The sequence below is a fragment of the Mus caroli genome, chromosome 3, assembly GCF_900094665.2.
Source record: "Mus caroli chromosome 3, CAROLI_EIJ_v1.1, whole genome shotgun sequence".
Classification (NCBI taxonomy): domain Eukaryota; kingdom Metazoa; phylum Chordata; class Mammalia; order Rodentia; family Muridae; genus Mus; species Mus caroli.
Window position 1 is genome coordinate 146,557,953 of NC_034572.1, and position 15,482 is coordinate 146,573,434.

Consider the following 15,482-nt stretch of genomic DNA (forward strand, 5'->3'; position numbering starts at 1 on the left):
GAGCTCATGTCTCTAGCTGCATATGTAGCAGAAGATGGCCTAGTTGGCCATAACTGGGAAGAGAGGCCCCTTGGTATTGCAAACTTTATATGCCTCAGTACAGGGGATTGCCAGGGCCAAGAAGTGGGAGTGGGTGGGTGGGTAGGGGAGCAGGGCAGGGGGAGGGTATGGGGAACTTTTGGGATAGCATTTGAAATGTAAATAAAGAAAATATCTAATCAAATAAAATTTTAAAAATGTGATGATCATGCTAGCTTCAATAACTAAAAATATATTTCATCTTTAACTTTTCTGTTCGTCTGTTTCTTATGGCATCAGGGATCTGCTACTGAACTGCACTCTCTTCCCATTAACCTTCATCAACTTGACAAAAACAACAACAACAACAAAACCACACCATCACTTATGTTTGGTTTCTGTTTTCTTTTATTACTAAGAAGGTTTTGCCTTTTCTGGCAAATTACTTACTATATTTATGGTTTTATATTTTATTTCTCTCAGCTCTATGCCCTATTTAATGCATATATTCTATACACATGTATGCTGCATACACACATTACACAAATGCGTATACATGTTATTAAGGTTAATAAGCATGTGTCCAATATTTATTGGAAATATTGTTCTGGCTTGTGTGTTAATTTTGCATATAATAAATGTTACCCGAAATTTCCCCTATTTATTTTTGCTTTAAACTTTCAAAGTTCTTCCCTGCTCTGAGATCAAATAAATATTCACTAAATTTCCTTAGAGCCTTTTTTATGACTATTTCCATTTAAATTCTAATCCATGTAGATTTTTATTTTTGTCAGTGATATGAGATCGAAATAAAGCTTGATGTTCCCCCAGATATCTAATTTTCTCAACATTCCTCTTTCTGGCAATACCTTACTTATCTAATATATTAAATTATTCCATAGACCAGGTTCTATTTCATTTTGGGGAGAGGAGAATGCCATCTCTGAGTCTAGCAAGGCAACGGAAGCCTTGCGACTGAATGGACCATGAAGAGCAGCGATGGACGGTCCCAAGTGCTCCCTCCTCCCCTCACATACACCCTTGTCATGCCTTGTGGAGTCTGAGCCAACCAGCCAGGGCTTAAAGCCAAGCACAGCCCCTGGTTATTCCTATTTCCTAGACACGTTTTCTGTTACTCTTCCTTTCACCACAGTGACCCGGGAAACTGGCGAGGAGGCTGCACCCCTTCCCCACTCTAGTGTGGACAGGGGCGACCCATTTACTGTGCTGATATTAGTGACATTAAGGTAGGAAAGTTATTCCTGGTTCAAGGGCAGACCTAATGAAGGAACACTGGTCACAAACCAGCAAGCCTGGGCTCTCCTCCTGCTCCTGAATGACCTTAGAGAAGTCAGTGAACTTCATTCGAGCTCTTGAGCCTCTCTTCTGTAAAACCGATAAGTCCGAGTATTCGAGGACACGTGTCGGAACTCTCAAGCCAACTGTGCAGACATAGTCAGTTTGGATTAAGTTGTGCTTTAACCTTCCAATGTAACAGGACCCTCACTGTACACTGTCCCTCACTGTCCCTTACTGTAGCCACAGTCACCTGTGTTCATCTCACGGCCTCCACGTGAGTCAAGCGGTTTCTAAAATCTCTCTCAACTTTACTGCTATACCTAACATCTCACAGAAACTGTAGTATTCCTACTTTCAAAATACGCTCCAAATGGGCATGCCCACTGCTACCATGCTGCTAAGAATGTCCTGAGCGCTCCTGCAGTGGATGTCTTAGGGGAACGCTGGTCTGCATCCTGCCCTTCTGAGTGGGCCACTGTCTCCACCCTGCCCTTCTGCAGCCTTTCCCAGTAGAGGTGGCAGAGATGACTTTTAAAGTCACACATACAGCTGCCACTCAATGTCACCTCAGAGATACTTGCTGTGACCTTGCCATGTTAAATGGCCTTCTCCCACAGTCCCCTCTCTCACACACACACACACACACACACACACACACACACACACAGCTCTATTTCCAGCTAGTGCTGCTCCACTCTCATACCTTGGGTCACATTCTCTTGCCTTATTTTGTTGTGTTATGGGTGGAGAGCAGAGTATAAGCTCTCACAGGACAGGCCTTTCTGTCAATCACATTGAGCGCTTACATTGGCTCAGAATAGAGCCTGGAAGACTACACCCTAATGAATAACTCTGAGACAGTATGAATTTGTGAATCACTAGTGTCTCTTCCTATGATAACTTCTGATGCTAAGGTCCTGCTCCCCAACTGGTTCTTGAGCTGTCAGTAAAGAGCCTTAAACCAATTGCTGGGTGGAAGGTACAGGCGGGTCACCTCATCCTGGGAGGAGGCAGACAGATGCAAGGAAGGAGAACAAAGTTCACCATGCTTAGGAGAGAGGAGAACGGGGCAACCATGTGAGAGCTCAAAACGGAGTGGCCACACAGGCTGCTCCTGCAGGTGGGTGGGTGGTCAGGGGAGTTTAGCAACTGAAGTTTACAGCGAGAGTGGAAGAGACTGAGATAAATACATTATTAAGAGCACGCTTTTCCAGGCAGGTGAGACTAGGGAGCGCCCAGCAATTGTGCCAAGAAGGCAAGTGGAAAATAAACAAACTGTGAACATGTGTCTTTTGTCTGAGGATTCAAGGGAAACCAGGTAGGGGCTGGTAGTGCGGTCACTTATGGTGAGTAGTACATAAAAATGCACGTAACAGAAGTAACATCACTTAAACACATGACATCTCAAATGGATATGAGACAATCCTCTATAAGCAGCCCACGCCAGCACACTCCACACCCACCCAGGGCTGTAAAACCCTAGGAAGAGTAGAGGAAATGTTCATGTGATAAGCAGAGAGGTCCACAACACACTTTCCAATAGGAGAGAGGCTCCCTTGCTCTAGGCATCTAGTGAGACATGAGAGGGTCAATCTCTAGGGGAAAAAAATTGGTAGCCAGGCCCCAAATGTAGACTTGGCAGCACTCACATAAAATAGGTCAGAGGTGCATGAGTTCATCTGTGTTCTACGTGTAAGTCCTTCACCCTCTGGGGTCAGTTCCTCCAGCCTATTTGCTGAATTCAGGCCCATTAACAAGAAGGTCTTTCATTTCTCAAGATTAATACATTCTCTCAAAGAGAAAAAGGGGTCAGACTCACCTCAAACCCAGAACTGCTCCAAACAGCTTTTGAATAAATCTCTTTCAAGTGTGGACGTATGCTCTGTGCAAAGGCCTCCCTGAGACTGGGCATCCTCAGCTCCACCTGAGCCCTAGGCCATCCTTATCCCTACCCCAAATACCTAACACCCAACCAGGAACCAAGGAGGGGTGGCTCAGTTCTTAAAGTAAAAGGATGATGAGAGATGGGAGAACCCAGTACAAGGTTGGCTACTTTCCAATATACTAAATAATTACATCCAATGGTAGGATTTAACACAAAGGAAAAAATACAGGTGCATAATTTCAAAACAAAATAATTTTAATTTCACAAACCCCTTGGTTCTTTGTATGTGAGCGTTATCTTCTCACTAGCAATTCTTTGGGGAGTATTGATGTCAAAGTCCCCAAATCTCTCATCTATAAGGATCCAGACTCAGCACAAGGTTCCTTGGGGAGTGCAGACATGAGTCCAGGGGGACATTTCTCAGTACAGCAGAAAAAGAGAGCACCTGTGCTGAATGTCAGGCACATAAACATTTTGGTCTGTCCTCCACAGTCTGGTGATCAGGGGTGGGGAGGACTCATTAGCAAGATCCAGGAATCTAGAGTATGTCTGCACAGTACATACCTAGACCCTTGCTGGCATCTTTAGAGAAGAGGCAACTGAGGTTTTTTGTTGTTGTTTTTTAACTTGCAAAATCAATTGACAACTTCTGCTGACCACAAACGATACTTGGTCAATGACAACATATGTCTGTCCTAATCCTATGGGAGCCATGTAGGACAGTCAATTCTGTGACGAGTAGGTGGCTCCTGTAAGAAGCCTGAAAGCAGAGGGTGCTAGAGCCCAGGGGCTGATGTGATACCAGTACCCGCCTGGAGAGGCCACCAAGTAAGAGAAATGGGGTGCTGGAGAGATGTCTGGCTAGTAAAATGCTTGCTTTACAGCACTACTAGCTGAGTCTAGTCCAACACTTGTTTTGTTTTTGTTCTGTTTTTTTTTTTTTAAGATGATTAAGGTGGCATCAGGGAAATGTATTCAAACAGCCAACTGGAGTTCCCAGACCAACCAACCCAGCTTACTTAGCAAACGCCAGGCCAATGAGAGCCCCTGTTTCTAAACAACAGCAACAACAGTGGCTAGCACCCGAGAGAACCAGGTCTGAGGCTGTCCACTGGCTTCTACATGCACACTTGTATACATGTCTGACCTCAAATACATGAAAGCACATATATACAGAGGAAAAAGTATAAACAACGTATATCATATATACACGTACTACATACATACCCATAGCTGCCCATACCTTTAACATGTGGCATTTACATAAGCCTCCAGATTCGGACTTCCTTTGAAAGATTTGACAACAAAGGCTCCTCTGAATGGCCCCCAGTGATGCCAACTGTATTCTGGGGAGTTGGGTGGGCTATTACATTACGTGCCTGATACGTGCAAACATCCGGTGTAGGATTATACTCCATGCAACTCCTAAATGGCCTGGTGGAGACTTTGAAAAGATCAACAGCAAAGAGAAAGGGGAAGGGGAAGAAGATACTGGAGACAGACTCAGGCCCCGAGGCCTTCACTGCACGATTATTAATGCTTTGCCAGAGGTGAGCTATAAACTTGGATCTGAGATTCCTCACAGCTGAATGGAGCTTGCAATCTTTTTTTTTTTTTTTAAGATTTATTTATTATATGTAAGTACACTGTAGCTGTCTTCAGATGCACCAGAAGAGGACATCAGATCTCATTACGGATGGTTGTGAGCCACCATGTGGTTGCTGGGATTTGAACTCAGGACCTTCAGAAGAGCAGTCGGTGCTCTTAACCACTGAGCCATCTCACCAGCCCGAGCTTGCAATCTTGAAATGAAACCAGAGTCAGATTTCCTGCTCCTTCAGGAAATACAATCTCACTGTACCAAAGTCATCAGACTGCATACAAAATTAAATATGAATCAGGGCGATCCAAGGCATACAGAGTGCCTTACACTGGGTGCTCTACAGAGTAACTGGAGTGGCTCCCTACCAGTGGGGCCTCCTGCTCAGGCACAGCTCTCCAACCACAGAAAGGACAACTCAATGGGGTCTACACAAAAGGGAAGGGACTTGGAAACCCATCATTCCTGATAATACCCAAATTTCTAGCTCGTCTCCTCTTCTTCCCACTAAATTACTTTTCTCTTTGCTGTAACTGAATATTTGGCAGAAGTAACTCAAAACAAAGTGGCTTAAAGTTTGGGCTCATGATTTAAGAAGGCAAGAATCCATTCTGGTGGGAACGGCAAGGCTGACTCTTTGGAGAGAGGAGCAAGCATGAGGCAGGGATTCTTTGTATCAGACCAGGAAACAGAACAGAGGGAACAAAGGTTTTCCTCTTCCTTCCTCCTTTTCCCCAAGCCCATGAGATGAAACCGCCCAGCTTTAGAGTGGGTCTTCCCACTTCTGTAGACTCCTCCCAGGATCTTCTCCTACATGATTCCAGATCAAGTTGACAATGTAAATCAAACATCACACTTTTGGAATTATTTAATAAATTTGGGTTGCTCTTGAACTATTCCAAACATTAAGCAAGTTAAAAGTAGAAGGCCTGCTGTCGTGCTGGGCAGAAGGACTTCGGCATTGTGGTGTGCTGGACACAGGGACTTCGGCATTGAGACCTTGGGATCTAATTTCCTTTTTTCTCTTCAAGACAGATCACTCATTGTCTTAGTCAGGGTTTCTATTCCTGCACAAACATCATGACCAAGAAGCAGTTAGGGAGGAAAGGGTTTATTCGGCTTACACTTCCATTCTGCTGTTCATCACCAAAGGAAGTCAGGACTGGAACTCAAACAGGTCAGGAAGCAGGAGCTGATGCAGAGGCCATCGAGGGATGTTCTTTACTGGCTTGCCTCCCCTGGCTTGCTCAGCCTACTCTCTTATAGAACCCAAGACTACCAGCCCAGGGATGGTCCCACCCACAAGGGGCCTTTCCCCCTTGATCACTAATTGAGAAAATGCCTTACAGTTGGATCTCATGGAGGCATTTCCTCAACTGAAGCTCCTTTCTCTGTGATAACTCCAGCTGTGTCAAGTTGACACAAAAATAGCCAGTACACTCATGTATGGCTGGCTCTAGACTCCAGCAGGCTACAAGACAGGACTCAGAAGGGAAAGGATCCCTCTCATTGTGGCATCTGTCCTCCAGCATGTTACAAGCCTGGTGCAGGATTGCTTTCCCTCGCTCTCTCCTAACTCAGCATCAAATGCCACTGAGATAAATTCTAGCTGGCACTCCACAATCCCACCTTTATTTCTACATGTCTCTGCTGTGGAGTTTCATGTGGCCTGGGTGAAATTAACGGCCAAACCCATTTGGCAAAGCAAAACAAATCTTGAATTAACAAATAGCCCCGCTGCTGCACCATGGTTTATTGGAGGAAAAAAAGATAGAGTTTGTGCATTTGCTCAGCTCAATATCTTATGTGTATCAAAATGAGGAACAAAGAGCTCCTCGCGTCAATAATGGAATTTCAAGCAGCCGTGGGGACAGGACTACAATTTTCTCTCCTACATAAATGGAAGATCTGTGAGTTCTGTGGGGAATAGAATCTTTCCAGACGAATCAATTAAAAAATTATAAAGCATTTTGGTTGCTGAGTCCGGCAGACCTGAGAATGTCCCATCCTCCATCTTCTCAGTGACACGAAGGGTAGAAAGCGAATCATTTTTCATGAGATATTGACTTCATCTTTATATCAAAGCAGCCATGGCCATTATAGAATCAGCTGATATTTCAGCGAGGATACCAGTCAGGGGAGGACTTACACAATATTGGCTGCATTTTTTAAATTTTATTTTACTTTTAATTTACTTTTTACACTTCATATTCCATCCCCCGCCCCTCCCCATCCACCCTCCAACTGCTCCACATCTCACACCTCCTCCCCTCCCCACCCTGTCTCCACATGGATGCCCCTACCCCCCACCCACCTGATCTCAAAACTCCCTGGGGCCTCCATTCTCTTGAGGGTTAGGTGCATCATCTCTGAATGAATGCAGACCCAGAAGTCCTCTACTGTATGTGTGTTGGGGGCCTCATATCAGCTGGTGTATGTTGTCTGTTTGGTGGTCCAGTGTTTGAGAGATCTCGGGGATACAGATAAATTGAGACTGCTGGTCCTCCTACAGGATTGCCCTTCTCCTCAGCTTCTTTCAGCCTTCCCTAATTCAACAACAGGGGTCAGCTGCTTCTGTCCCTTGGTTGAGTGCAAATATCTGCATCTGACTCTTTCAGCTGTTTGTTGGGTCTTTCAGAAGGCAGCCATGATAGATTCCTTTTTGTGAACACTCCATAGCCTCAGTAGCTGATCTTAAGGCTGGAGTTCAGGCTGCCAAGATTCATCTCATTTGCATCTTACACAGGCACAAAAGCCCTTTCTTAGCTTCTGACCACTAGCAACTTATACAAGAGGTAAGAAAGAAGCCGGTATACTTCAGTATTGCTGTTCATCATCAAAGGAAGTCAGGACAGGAACTCACACAGGGCATGAACTTGAAGGCAGGAGCTGATGAAGAGACCATGGAGGGATGATGCTTACTGGCTCGATCCCCTGGCTATAGCTGGCTGTTTAGCCTTGGATTTGTCAGTTTCTTTGCTTATAAAGAAAAAAAACTGACAAATCAAGAAAGAAGCCATACTCTTTAGGGAAAAAATATATATGATTTTTATTTATTTTTATTACTTTATTTTTATTACTTTATTTTTGACAAATTGAGCACTGTGGCTCACAACTGTAATGTTAGTATTCATGAGGCTGAAACAGGAGAAATGCCAGGAGGTTATGGTTATCCTGGCCTATGTAGCCAATTTCAGGCTAGTCTGGCCTAAAGAGTATGCTCCTATTGCCACCACCACCCCCAATACAAAAAGGTATTCGTTCACATGTAAAGGTTATAAATACCAAGTTCTTCAGCCTCTGACCAAATTTTCCTTCAAGACTGAAACACCTATGTCATGCCTCCTCCTTCCAAGACTCAGGGAAATCTTTGAAAGGGGGAACAGAAAAGTATAAAAAGCAGAAGGAGTTGATTGCTCTTAGGAGGCTGGCTTCTGGGCAAGGCAGGAATCTCATGCAAGAGAAGACAGTGATGCTGGGGTTCTGAGCCCCGGGGTCCCAGAAAGCAAGTCACTGTCAGCTCCGACCTTCTTCCTGCCTGGTCTGCTCACTGCCATGTCACCTACAGCTAGGAGACAGCAGCAGCCAGAGAGACAGAGCCCCAGGAACACAGAGGTGAGTAAATGGGTCCTGCAATGCCCATTGCCCACGGCCACCTATGTGTACCTGATGCAGTGACTCCTTCGTGGTGCCACGTCTCCTACAAAATGTACAGAATCCATGAATCTGAAGGGCTCTCTAAGCCTCACTAACTGAGAAGCCAAAATACAAGATAAATATCCACAGCAGGGCAAGAGACATCCGTAGACCACTAGCGGATACTGATACCCACCCTAAGATATACTTCATTTTCACTCTGAGCTGGAGACTTGCACACATTCTCATTTAATCTTTAAAATAAATCGCAAGGCAACTAACTTCTTTGTTTTATAAGCAAAGAAACTGACTTATCCAAGGACAAACATCCAGTTATAGGTAGAGCCAGGATCCTTTTCAGTGGGCCTCAATCCCGACCTAGTCCCTGCAGTTTCAAACAGCAATACATTAGCAAATGTCATCTATAGAACCCTACTAAGTATAGTAGCCTGTGTCTCATTTTCAATCTTATCTTACTTTAATTTTAATTAAAGTATACACTATGATGAACCCAGAGGTATTTGGCTTCCATTTGGTGGTCATTTCTGTTCTAGCAGTGTACAGGCTTATTTTGTGTGTCAACTTGACACAAGCTGGAGTTATCACAGAGAAAGGAGCCTCCCTTGAGGAAATGTCTCCATGAGATCCAGTTGAAAAGCATTTTCTCTATTGGTGATCAAGGGGGAAGGGCCCAGCCCATTGTGGGTGGTGCCAACCCAGGGCTGGTAGTCTTTGGGTTCTATAAGAGAGCAAGCTGAGCAAGCCAGGGGATCGAGACAGTAAGCAGCACCCCTCCATGGCCTCTGCATCAGCTCCTGCTTCCTGACCTGCTTGAGTTCCTGTCCTGACTTCCTTTGGTGATGAACAGCAGTATGGAACTGTAAACTGAATAAACCCTTTCCTCCCCTACTTGCTTCTTGGTCATGATGTTTGTGTAGGAATAGAAACCCTGACTAAGACAAGCAGCCTATCAGCATGAGGAGGGGTAAGGGAGAGGAAAAGAGGGGGAGGAGGGAAATCAGAAGGATGGAGTTAGTGCAAGTCATATTGGACACTGAAGTGAACCATTAGGCCTGAATTTTGCAGACTAACTTTGGAAGAGTCAGTGCTGACTATATAACATGCTGAAGACTTGACAGCCTGCCAGTAGCACTGCCCCACATCCCACAGGACCACTGCCAAGGGGAATCCCAAAGGGCAAAGCAGCCACAGTCATTCTCAAAATACAGAACTCTTCCCCTACCCGTCAAAGCTGCACTCGCACCCACCCACATGACTCCATGAAGCTGCCTAGCCAGTGTGTGCTGCCTTGACTCTGGTCCACTTGGCTTCCCACCCCTCCAAGGCAAGAGCCACTGTCAAGTATCTCCTGTGTAAATACTTCTGGAGAAGGATGGCACTGAGTCCTATGGCTGGGTTTGTGGGTGGTGTTTTGATGCTCTTTATGGAGTCAATTGCTTCCATTTCAGAAGCGATGGAGATGGAGGCTGTTCTTTAAACGCACCCCTCCCTGAGTGAAGGAAGAATCTTGTCTAGGTAGCATCATCTAGTGGGGAATCTCTGAGCTGCAAGTCAACAATCTATCACGGTCGGATTGATGCTTTTAGAGCCTACAGAAAGGGCTTCCCCATTTCATTCATCATCTCCTGCAATATCTACCGTATATAAATTTAGTAAACTTCTATTAAGTCAATAAACATAAAGTGAACCTCAAAAGCACAAGCAGTTCTTCTAGCATGATGGACAGGGATCTTGTCTGACTGGAACCAGGTTTTGGTTTGGATTCTCAGAGCTTCTGGCATGTGTGTGTGTGTGTGTGTGTGTGTGTGTTGCTCCACTGGAAGCTACCCTATCTACCATCTCAAAGGATGGATTAGTAAGCCATTCTTGCAAGGCATTTGAGCAACTCACAGAAAGAGACATTTGAAGCACAAATTATTATTTTTATAGGTTTCCCAAGAGCGGGCCAGCAGTTACTACAATTACTATTCAGTGAAGAATCTTAAGTGCACACAGTAGACACGCCTGGCGAACTCAACTGTTTCCATGGGTCTTAAAGGTTTAAACTAATCACACCTGTATGGTTTCTGAAGATAATCTGATGGCTATAACATACAGAGATAGATAGCTTCATTACCACAAATGACTCCAGAGCAATCCCAGGAGAGAGGAAAGCCCCTACTGTTATGCAGATGTTGCTGCCTAGAGCTAACCCAACTCCTTCCAGACACCTGGGCTGGCTCTAAGTAATAGGATTTCAGAATGTTACTGACTGGCTAAGAGGGTTTCCCATCTGTAAAATGAGAGAGCTGCCACTAATCTCTCCAGCCTTAGGAATGCACAATGGCTTTTGTGGTTTGTACAAAATAACAACAGTGAGAGTCATATCCAACTCATACAACCCACCCTTATCTCCGTGCTTCAGCCACCCTGGAGGCAGTCTCTACACTGAATACAATCTGCCTGCCCAGTGACTCGTGGCTGTTCTTGCTCAAAGTTCTTCCTACCTTAGCCACATATCACTCATTCCAACATCCCATTTAGCCACAAGAAACAATCAACAGATAAAAGATGTTGGGGAAGAAAAGTGCTTCCCTGGCCCATCAGAAGAACAGCCCTGACTTAGATCATGAGCAATGAGTGACTCTAACTCATCAACAGAAATAGCATCAACTGCCAGGGTCAAACGTGGTGTCCAGGTGAGCAAAGACGTTTACCCAGTGTTGGCTAAAGAAATTCAACACTAGTGCTGAAAATTGATGGGTGCAAAGGGCTCTGTTAACTTGAAAGATCAGGCATTCTGTCACCTTCCCAGAGCTTCAGTGTCATGCACTGTATTAGAATTCTGCAGAGAAAAAGAGCCAATATCCATGGATAAAACAGCAACAACAAAACTTAAGACGCATCCGCAACACAACTGTGAGGAACAGAGTCTGTATTCCCAGAACACACATAAATCAGTGTGTAGTAGCACATGTCTGTGACCCCACAACTTCCACACATAAATCAGTGTGTGGCAGCATATGTCTGTGACCCCACAACTTCCACACATAAATCAGTGTGTGGCAGCACATGTCTGTGACCCCACAACTTCTACAGAGATAGGAGGCAGAGGTAAGAGAATCCCAGCTAACCTGCCATAGATAGCAATAAACAATAAAATTTCTTCTATCAATTCAAGGTTGTCCTTACACTGTCACTGTCACATGCCATGGCAACACTTACACATATGAACATACACACACACACACACACACACTCACTCACACAATGATGTGAAAAAGACTTATGATATACAGAGCTATGGAAGCCCACTGGGAGATCGTTTGCCTATTATGCACAAAGCTCTGGGTTCAGCTCCTAACTGAAGGGGTTGGGCACCACTGTGCTAGTCAATTGGCACAGGATCATTCCAGGGGTCCACTGTACATCAAGAAGATAATACATCAGACACACAGATATGCTCAAGCTATTAGAAAGTGCTCACCTGACAAACCATGATTAACATATGCGCTGACACCTGTGCACCTGCCGTCTTTTCAGCACTACCTGTCCTAGCTTCATCCTGTTGGCCACAATAAAACACTCTGACCAAAAGGACTTGGGGAGAAGAGCATTTAGTTCATTCTCCCCTTCTGGGTCACTATCCATGACGGAGGGAAATCAAAGCAGGACTCTGGGCGAGAACCTGAATCAGAACCAGGGAGGAATGCCACTCTGCTGGCCCCATCTCTGCTTGTTCTCTCACAAGCTCATCCTTAGCTAGCTTTCTGTACAGCCCAGGGCCACCTGCCTAGGAAGGACCCCTCCCACAGTGGACTGCACCCTTCTATATCAATGAATAATCAAGACAATGCCCCAGAAATGTGACTACAGACCAATTTGATGCAGTCAATTCCTCAGCAGAGGATCCTTCTTCCAAGTGGCACTAGGTTGAGTCAAGGTGACACCTCAGGTGACAAAAGATATTACCTAAAATGTCATGGAAAGAGAATATAGAACCCAGCATCAACACACCGCAAGTACTTAGCGAGTGGGAGCTATGACTTTAAACTATTATCTGATTGCCTTAGAGATCAGCCTTAACTAAAAACAGAAACCCTTCTGCAGGCTGACATTTAAAAGGCCACCACACAAAGAACACAGCCCGGCTTCCAGGAAGGTACTTGTGAACGCGTGGGCTGGCGAATCAACAAACGGCACGGGATGTTCTCTTCCAACAGCTTGCCATTTCAGCATCTTCCGATTAGGCCGACACATGGTGCTCTCGAATGGCCCAGCTTCCCTCCCACGTTTGCAGACCAGGATTATTCTAAATAGGAAGCCAGTCCCCAAAACCTCCCATTTGCCGCCATCACAGGTCAGCCACAGGATTGTGTGCAGTCAGGCTGTGGAGCAGGTGCGGCTACCTGTGTGAAGGTCACAGCCCAGTTATTTTATGTGTCAGCCTGAAGATAAAAGCAGACGACAATGAACCGGTCTGTACTCTCCCCGTGGAAGGAGATTGTCTTAAATTTGGGAAGTGGTTCTTTGCCACTGAGATAACCTCAGCTACCCTGCAAAACAGAGAGAATAAACAAACTCGCTGTAAGTGAGGGTGCACACTTGAATTCAACTCTAAGGCAGACTACATACGCAGTGCTGGGCACTGCTATTCAGTTACTTTGAGGCTGTCTTCAGAAGACACCGGTCATGGCGCCCTTTCTCCTTAGAGTCCTCCCCCACGGTGATCTATACACTGTAAAGTGCTGGTGCTTTAAAATGATTTTAAAGCAAGCCCTGGAATTACATTAAAGGCTCATCCAAGCCAGAAGGAGGCTGATGATGGTCAGGAGGAACCGATGCAGAAGGGTCATGTAACCATTTCCGGTCGGCAGTGGAGCCACTCCGCCCCCTCTTGCCAAAGAATTCCTGTCCATATAGACCTCAAAGTGCTCAGCCTGCTGGCTGTCTGCGGGGTTTGGTTCCCTGACCAGACATTTCCATTACCGCAGCTGCTGCTGCTAGTTTGTAAGCGCGTAGCAACCCTGCTTCTTATGCTTCTCACCACATGCTTAAATTTTTTTTTCTTCTGCTAGAAGAAATTACGGCCATTTCGGCTGAGTGTCCCCATTCTGTATTCTTTCAGAGCTCGTATTCATCTTTTATTTTCCTGAATGAGGTTTGGTTTATAGCATATAAGATAGGAAAACAGGATTGAAAAGGCTGGAAGAATATAAATCTTCCCTTGGAAACAAAATGCTCTCAGTGCATTTTAAAGACTTCAGAGTTTTTTGACGCCCTCATTCACTGGAGAATTTTGGAGGAAGTAAAATCCGAGAATCCCTCTCCCTCTTCCCCCCACCACTCCCCCATCTCTCTCTTTCACACACACACAGAGAAATAAAAAAATTTAAAAAGCCAGTCGTATAGCCTGATTATTCCAATATCTTCCAGTACACTGTGTGTTCCGTCAGACACTCCATGTTGGAAAGGTTTTCCATGTCTCGCTGGGTTTGCATATTCCTTTTTTGCAGCCAAAGTTCAGATACCTCGAGGACAGAGCTACACCCTAACCATGCGGTGGAGGTCTATTACATCATGGATCGCTTAGGCAAATCCCAGAGCTCCACTGCTGTGGGTACTCTGGGACTCGGTGCTTTTTCCCAGGCTACCCCACTCCAGAGGGCCCTTCGTGTCACCATAAAACTGATTTCTTTACCTAGCCACACAGGAGGAAAAGATCCTCAGTGGCTCTAGAATAGTCTTCTGGATATAAACACACCAACGAAAAAGCTGTAGTTTTCTTCATAAGCTAAGGATGTGAGGGCCTAAAGGGTTCTGATGACAAAGCTTAAAGATGAGCAATTCAGAGGGAGATGTGTTGTAATGTGTAATCACAATGATGTTGTTTCTAGCACGTTCAAGAACAGCAGCCAAATGAATGGCTCCATCCCCCGAATGAAATACATTTTATAGGGATTTCCTCCTGGAAAACTGGAGCTGAAGGTGGGGCTGGAGAGACAGCTCAGCCATTAAGAACAGTTGCTGCTTTTTCAGAGGATCAGAGTTCAATACTGGGCACACAACTCATGATCCATATTTACTCCAGCCCCAGAGACCCTCATACCCAGTTTCGGCTTCAGCAAGTATACACACACACACACACACACACACACACACAATAATTTAAAATAACTGGAGATAAGTATGTGTGCAAAACACATCAGACCACAGCAATCATTTAAAAAGAAGAACCAGTTAAGAATACCTGTTGCTCTATGTCCTGACAAGGCTCCTGACATACAAAGGCTCTTCTCACAGGACCCAAAGAGCACAGTTAAAAGTCATAGTAGTTGGGCTGAGAAGATGTCCTGGTGGTTAGTAATGTGCTGTAACCATAGGACTGGAGCTTGGGTCCCCAGAAAACTAAGTGCTGTTGGGAGCTAAAAAGAGGCCCTGGGGAAGAGGGGGAAAGGGGAAGACCCACACCCCACCAGAGTTCCACTTATTCTCTGGTCAGTCAGGCGTGGGAGGGCTGCCATACACTTTCCACTCATCCCTGAGTGGGCATCTAAGCAGTTGACCGCTGACCCATTCTCCGGGGGGGTGGCTAAGGGGCAGCCCTACCTGGGGGCCCCAAAGCTACTTTCTCCTAAAGCCCCAGGGAGCCCTGGTGCTAAAGCCACCAGAGTTATGGGAGAGGGATTGGGGAAGAGAGGTTCCCAACATCACAAGAGTGAGCGCAACGGATTTTGACTGGAACAGAGACTATCTGTGGTTTTAGAACTTTATTATAGAAAGGCAGGGAGAAAGAGACACGGTAGAAAGGAGAGATGGAGGAAGGGAGGGAAGGAGGGAGGGAGGGAGAGAGAGAGAGAGAGAGAGAGAGAGAGAGAGAGAGAGAGAGAGAGAGAGAGGAGAAGAGAAGACAAAGAAAGAGGAGAGAGAGTGAGAGTGAGGGGTAAGAGGTAAGAGAGACAAGTAAGAGAGTAAAAAGTAAGAGAGCAAGGTGGGACTGAACACCCCTTTTTATGGCCTTCACTGTTGCTAGGTAACTGGGGA

The 15,482-nt window shown here is 45.4% G+C and overlaps 1 protein-coding gene across 5 annotated transcripts in view; it reads right to left on the reverse strand.

Moving 5' to 3' along the window:
- St6galnac3 (ST6 N-acetylgalactosaminide alpha-2,6-sialyltransferase 3) overlaps window positions 1–15,482 on the reverse strand; it is a 513,109-nt gene that overhangs the window by 351,339 nt on the left and 146,288 nt on the right. Inside the window, exon 2 of one of the 5 annotated variants that reach the window (XM_029475443.1) lies at window positions 12,317–12,410. The exons of the other annotated variants lie outside the window; for them this stretch is intronic. The gene's annotated coding sequence lies outside the window, so the exon portion shown is untranslated. The remainder of the gene's footprint in view (window positions 1–12,316; window positions 12,411–15,482) is intronic. 5 annotated transcript variants of the gene reach the window in all.